Genomic DNA, 7,106 nt, shown 5'->3' with positions numbered 1-7,106 from the left:
CCATCCTAGGCATTCCGAGGCCAAGATTAAGACACCATAATGAGGATAAAGGCTAGAAACACACTAAGAACAAATGAAATAAGTTATGTACACTCCGAGCGTGTGTTTCAATGTATGTATCTGTTATGTTATGTAGGTCACGCGCCGCAAGACATTTGATTTGCTTACTCTGTCTGTTTACCTTGGAGCCTCTATTATCTGTGAGTAATAACTTTGTAAAGGTATGTTCAATTATAAGTATTTTCTGAATGATATAAGATGATCAGTTTTCTAAAATATTATTATTTTCTACATAAATGAATGATTGTCCAATATTTCTGAAATGTATTCGTGGCATTCTTAGCTTCAGATGACATCTGTTATATGTTCTGTTACGTCCTAATTATGGGTCAATTGTACGTTGCATGAGCCAACTGTTATGGATCCTTATGTATACGTCCATTTATGGGCCAACTGTACGTCTCATGAGCCAACTGTACCGTCTCTGTACACGAGAGTCAACTATATGCCTTTATGGTCGTCCTTTTATGGGTCAACTGTATGCCTTTATAGCCGTCCCTTTATGGGTCAACTTTTTCTGCTAGTGCTAATGAATGTGCCACGTATGATTAACTGCAAGTTCTAATTATGAATACGACTCTGAAACTGTATCTGTTATGTACTATGATTTATGAACATAATTACGAATTCATTTCTGACAATTATTGAATTCTATTTTTTGTAACTGTTATAGACTACATTCATTAAACTTCTTTACTCTGTTATTATTCACTAGGCTCCAGATCACTATTTATATTATGTATGTAGGTGAGCAGGCACGTGACCAGGCTCAGAGTTGACAGCCTATGTTTCTGTTTTGTCAGCCAACTACCGTGCCTCCTGAGGAGGTTCCTTTTGAGAGGATTATGTCAAGGCTTTAATTGAGCTTGTTTTGTATATCTGTACTTGGGCTAAGTACCCCTTTGACCCTATCTCTGTAATTGGGTGACGTAAAACTAACGTATTTTTGACGTCACATCTGTATATATATAAGTCTGTTTTGAAAATTTATGTCTCATGTATGTTTGCACAGTTCTATGGACTATGTTAATTTTATATATTTACTTTCGCAGCCCCTAACTTACGTTATCCTGTTCAGAGGCCTTTGGTAATCCAAGGATTACTGGCCGGTTATGACGCTAAACCCATAGGGGCAGGTTTGGGTTGTGACAACTACCACTCTAAAGACATTCTAATGACCCATTTGCATTCATTCAAGATGCGCCCAACAAGCGCATTGAATCTTACAATAGGTAAATTTATACATTCTGAGTAAAACATCATATCCACAGTCTAATGAACAAGGTCAAGGTCTAAACTACTCAGTTGACCATTTACAAACGATAACGCTCATCATGTCGAATACGCCCACATAGCGTACTTCAGGCTCCCACAAAAAAAAATAAATAAATAAATAAAATCAAGTAATATAGGTCATTTGTTTCTCCCAGAGATTATCTGAAGGTTCACTCAATAGCTGAGGCTCTAGCTTTTACCGATAGGTGAGTCAGTGGGTTTGCAATTTCGCATCTAGGATCATTCTAGAATATTCCTTATGTAAGTCATTAAAGACAAACCAAGAATTCCCCTAGAACAGTCCCTAAGATCATACATCCGAGCATATAAATTACATCATCCATGTCCATCATGTCTAAATAGAGGACTGCTAACCCTAGGTGACGACAACCTTATAAATTCCTAGCTCATCATGACTAAGTAAGGAAAAACTTCTTTTGTACCATTGATCATGCCTCAGTGGTTTTTATCGATCATTAGCCTATCATGGCTCGATGAAATCTAAGAACCACTATTTGTATAACTGTTTTAGACCGTAAAAGATTTATTAGAACTAGCAATGTTTTTGCGCTCCTAACTTTTCACCATAAAAGAAGAAGGTAAATCCTTACGGATCTACTTATCCAATTCTCCAATGAGAAGTTGGGTAACAACGTCCACAAAGTAAAGTTCCGAACTTATGTCAATCACAGCCTAAGTCGAAGTAACCTCACTTCCCGGGAGGAAGTCTTCTCATGGTCTACACCTTCCTCAATGGTGTGACTTTTCGATATCTAGTGAGCCTTATGCCTAAAAAAATGACTATCCAAATCGTGCATAACTTTAGAACAGTTTCGGGTCATAGCGAAAAGTCTACTAAATCCTAAAAATGGTTAATCCTCAAAAACTCTATCTTAAAATGCACAACATTGTTTCACTTTCTAAAAACAGGGGACTAGAGCCTTTGGCATTATCCTAGACTCTTTATTATCTTGTGGAACAATCATGAATGTTTCCCTCTCAATCACCCAGTGATGACGTGAAAATTTTTCACATTTACTACCATGCAACTAAGAATGTAGGGTATTCTTCTCTAATGAACTAATCCAGTAGTAGGCACATCACTCCCACTGTCCCTAAGATATTGAAAATTTCCTTTCATTCTCAACTAGGCTACAAAAAGCACCATACTTAAAATTCTCTATCTTATAGAGTTCCAAAACTCTATTCACGTCACCTTTACTAAGAAAACTTATGTGACTTAGTTACACTCCCACAAAGCTGCTCACCTATAAGCACATGATCCGGAAGGTTTACATGACAACATACAATAATGTACAACATGACCCTAAGTGTTTACAAGACAACATACAATAATGTGCCACAGAATTCTAGGTCTTAACTTCGCAACCTTATGAGAAGTAAAATAAAGATAAGCTGCTTAATGGTTACAGATCGCCCACAAATGGCTCTCCACTAACCCATTACTCAAATGGAGTGTAAAATCTGATATGGAGGGCACTTAGGGACATAAGTAACAAACTAAAGTGCAATTCTCAATTGGGAAACATATTGTGCTATCATCCACCTAACATAAACAATACTTAATTCATTATCTCTACTACACCATTGTGTTGCTGAGTATTAGGCATAATTAATTTTCTAAACATCAATTTCTCTTCACAGAGCTTTCTAAAACATAACTCAAATAGACACTCACCACCTCAGTCAAAATTAAAAGAACGAAATCTCTTATCTAATTGATCTTGACCTCAAATGTGCAATGTCAAAAATCATCTCAAAACTTTTAATTTATAGGAGATCAAATAGTCTTGACTAAGCTATCATACCCTTACACATATCCAATCACAAATGTCATAGTGGATTAAATGCGCCAATACAGATTCCCTTCTGCGGCTTTCCTACTTACTTATGCGCAACCATTGCAAACAAAGTTACACATTCACGTGAGAACAAAATGCCACAAGCGAATGGGCCCGAGAGGACCTACTCAAACCATCTATGTTATCTTCTCATTAATGTGATTAAGTATAACAAGCCACCAGTTTATTGCCAATATCATAAACTAATTCCAATCATCCTAATGTGTAAGTTCTCAAAGACAAGTGTAAAAGCTTAGGCCGAACTAGGTAATGATTCATGACTAACTAATATTCACTAGATCATAAAAGGATGTCATGGAGATATCAAGTGCACCTAAGTCACAAATTTAACTAGTAAGTGCTAATCTCATACACCTTCAAGTCAATTTTATTCTCCATATACTTTATTGCATCTAGTTGAAACATGGCAATACTTCTCCTACCATCTCTATTTCTCGCTTCATAGTTAGTTGCAATTAATTCTACTATCCACATGAACAAGAATATGCTATCAATCTATGATAGTTCCTGAAGCAACTTAAGCGCGAATTAGGCTAAAGAGTTGAATTCAACACAATGCTCTCAAGAGCGATGCGTTAAATTCTTAGAATCATAACAACCTTGCCAACTTTGACCTTTTTATTATTATGCTGTAACTTTTGTGCCTAGTAATAAACGCCATTCAAAAGCGCTAACCTAGCTAAGGAATCATATAAAAAAACACCTAGTCATGTCTTACACACAAGTGTGGAGACAGTAAATGTCCAGACTTAGTCAAGTTGGCAGTGCTAATAGATTTTGCAGCCACTATGCGCTAATTTTCTCACTTAGTGTTAATAGATTTTGCAGTTATTAGGCGCTAATCTTCTCACTTAGTGTTAATAGATTTTGCAACTTCTAAGCGCTAATCTTTCAACTCCAAGTGATACTTCAACGCACATTATCATAGTGTGCGAAATTTTACTCCATCCACTCCCATCAGTTGGGTAGAGAGCAAAATACTGCTCATACTGGCTACTCATCTTACACTTAATGATTAACTCATTTAAGCTCGCATTTCTTGGATGACGTGACTCTTGAATGTTGCTTCATCCATTGATGCAACATTATTACAAGTCAAATTGTAAAGTCAATCCGCACAGCTCAGTAGTCAGGATTATATCTAGATCTATTAAGGGCATACTAATTTCACAACTCCAAACTTGTCAATCAAAGCTACTTAACATGCCACTAATCATAGCGCACACATCAGTTTTTATTGCACCAAACAAGGTAACAAAACCACGGCGACGTTGAATCATGTTTCCTTACTTTGGCTCAATTAAGGGAGGACTTAAAGTCTCCAAGACTTTATGCTCATCTAAAAAATAGGATTACCTTGTTTACATTTGAACATTTCTAGTAAGTCTAGGTCAACCAAATTAATTTTCATAAGCTAAGTCAATTAGAAGAAAAAATGTGCATTGAGATTAATTTGATTAGCATATCATAATATAATTTTGCCGCAAAAATCTGAACTAAATAGTGACAATATTACACAAGTAGCAAGATCGAAAATCTGCTATGCTCGTAATCATCTCTTGTGCCACAAGTGACAGTTATCCAAAATTTAATTTAATTCATACGCAAAAATATTGATTTTCGGGAGTAAATCTACAAAAATTTCTCTCAACCGAACAACATTTCACTAACTATGACATGTCTAAAACATGATAAAATATTAATTCCACGTGATAACATCTCAATGTAATTTATAAAAGAAAGCATGCTAGAATATTTAATCATGATTAAAATTCACCAATATAAATAAATCATGCTATTTAAAATAACAATATATTACAAGTTCTAATCATTTAAAAGAACTTAAAATGTTGTATACAATATTTACATAATGTCATAACATATTTCTATAATTTTTGCAATTTTTTGAAATTTTCTAGAATTATAAGTAATTAATAATTATACAAAAAATCAGAATTAAATATTAAAAAATCTAAAAAAATACAAAAATTATACCAGTAAATAAGATCACATAGAAGTTGTCTACTGTAAAAATTTCAAGTCCAAAATCCAAGTCATGCTCCCCCAAGAACAATTTAATATAAAAATATTGAATTATTTATTGATGAAAAATATTTTATTTTTCAAATAATTCTAAAACTTTAACATATTGTAGAAAAATGAATTACGAGTCCAGTGGTATAAGTTAGCCTCAAAATTGAATTATAACGAATATTCTATAATCAATTAACATAGTTTTGAATTTCAGGAAAGCCAACTGGCCCTTGCCGATGAGCAGCCACCATCAGCGCTCGCAACAGCTTCAAGACTCACGTGTAATAATGATGTCATCGCGTGTCAGTGACATCAGCACATGTCAGCATCAATTTCATCTTCTTCAAGCTTCCAATTGTTTCAACTCTCACCCAAAACTAGGGTTTGAGTTTTCTCTTCAACCGTAAGTCGGAATCAGGCTCATAATGTAGGTGTTTGGGAAATAGCTATTTTAGAGGCTTTTTTGTGTTTGGGAAGATGGGATGAATTTTTATTTGAGTTGTTGTATTAAAAAATGTGTTGAAATGATATCTGAAATTAAAATGACAAATTTGTCCCTAACCTTACATTTTTCAAAATTAATCTAAAGGGGCAAAATTGTAATTTACTAGCTGTGGGACTAGCTGTCACTGTGCAGTACCTACACTGCCACGTTGACAGTGTAGGCTGCCGATTGCCCATCTGCTTTTCTTTTTTTATTTTTTGAAAAAATATAAATTATTGATTTAGGTACTATTTAAGGCTATTTGTCTTTTTTAGTTTTTGAGGCTATTTTAGCCTCAAACTGGGGTTGCCAAACAGCGCCAATATATCGTTTCGAAGGTCTCGAAACAAGAATTTCAAATATATAATTTTCATAACATGAAAACAAAGCATGTAAAAACAACATGCAATCTAAGTTACGAAAATCAAATATAATTTCCATTTTTCTTAAAATCCGACTGTCTAATTTTTGCAAAACTTTGCAAATATGCTCTATATTATATGGACTACAACATATATGAAATTCAAGACGATCAGAGATGGTGCGAAAAACATCAATTTTTATGTACAAATCATGTCTCTACATATATTCATGTACAAATAACACGAAAACACTCAACAATGGCTCTGATACCAATGTAGGAAAAATAAGAAATAATACACAACAAAAATAAATAGATTTGGGCACACCTTTTATGCTCAAATTGAATCCATGAATCATGCTAGTGAATCACGTGCCTCCATTGATGTCTTCGAATAATTCCCAGCAGTGGAGCAGAACTACTAGAGAACTACCAACACTATTCACAGTATAAAGGCATAGTTCTGTGTTTTCACAAAGAGAGAAAAGGAAGAGAGGAGACTACGAGAGAGACTAGTAGATCATCCATACAGTTAAATTCTCACTCCCCCAAATATAATATGTATATTATGTAGGAGAGTTATAACCACACACAACGCTATCTCCTTAAGATATGAGACAGTGAATTATATGCACTTACCCCCAGGACAAAGTGATTCAAAATAAGTCCTAATAAGGGTCTCTCAATGGATCTTAGATCATGCCACCATGGGCGGTCCAATTGGGTTTGAGTTCTAAACCCTAGCTGTGGTGGTTTTCATCTTCAAAGACATTGCCTTCAACATTGAAGCGGCGGCAGAAGGTTAAACAACGATCAGACTACCATTTGTTCCCAAAAAATGAATACTCAAAAACCATAACAAGCAAGTCGTTCATTATCTTTCAATTCCTCGACCAAATTGGTTTCAAATAGTTTCATTTATAAAATTTTGTATTACTACATAAACAATATCAATTATTGAATAATTCTCCCATAACACATCCCTAGTCCACCACCATTACTAATCTGA

Source organism: Camellia sinensis, chromosome 11 (genome assembly GCF_055761805.1).
Source record: "Camellia sinensis isolate YWXY chromosome 11, ASM5576180v1, whole genome shotgun sequence".
Classification (NCBI taxonomy): domain Eukaryota; kingdom Viridiplantae; phylum Streptophyta; class Magnoliopsida; order Ericales; family Theaceae; genus Camellia; species Camellia sinensis.
Note: the sequence above shows the minus strand (reverse complement) of the source record.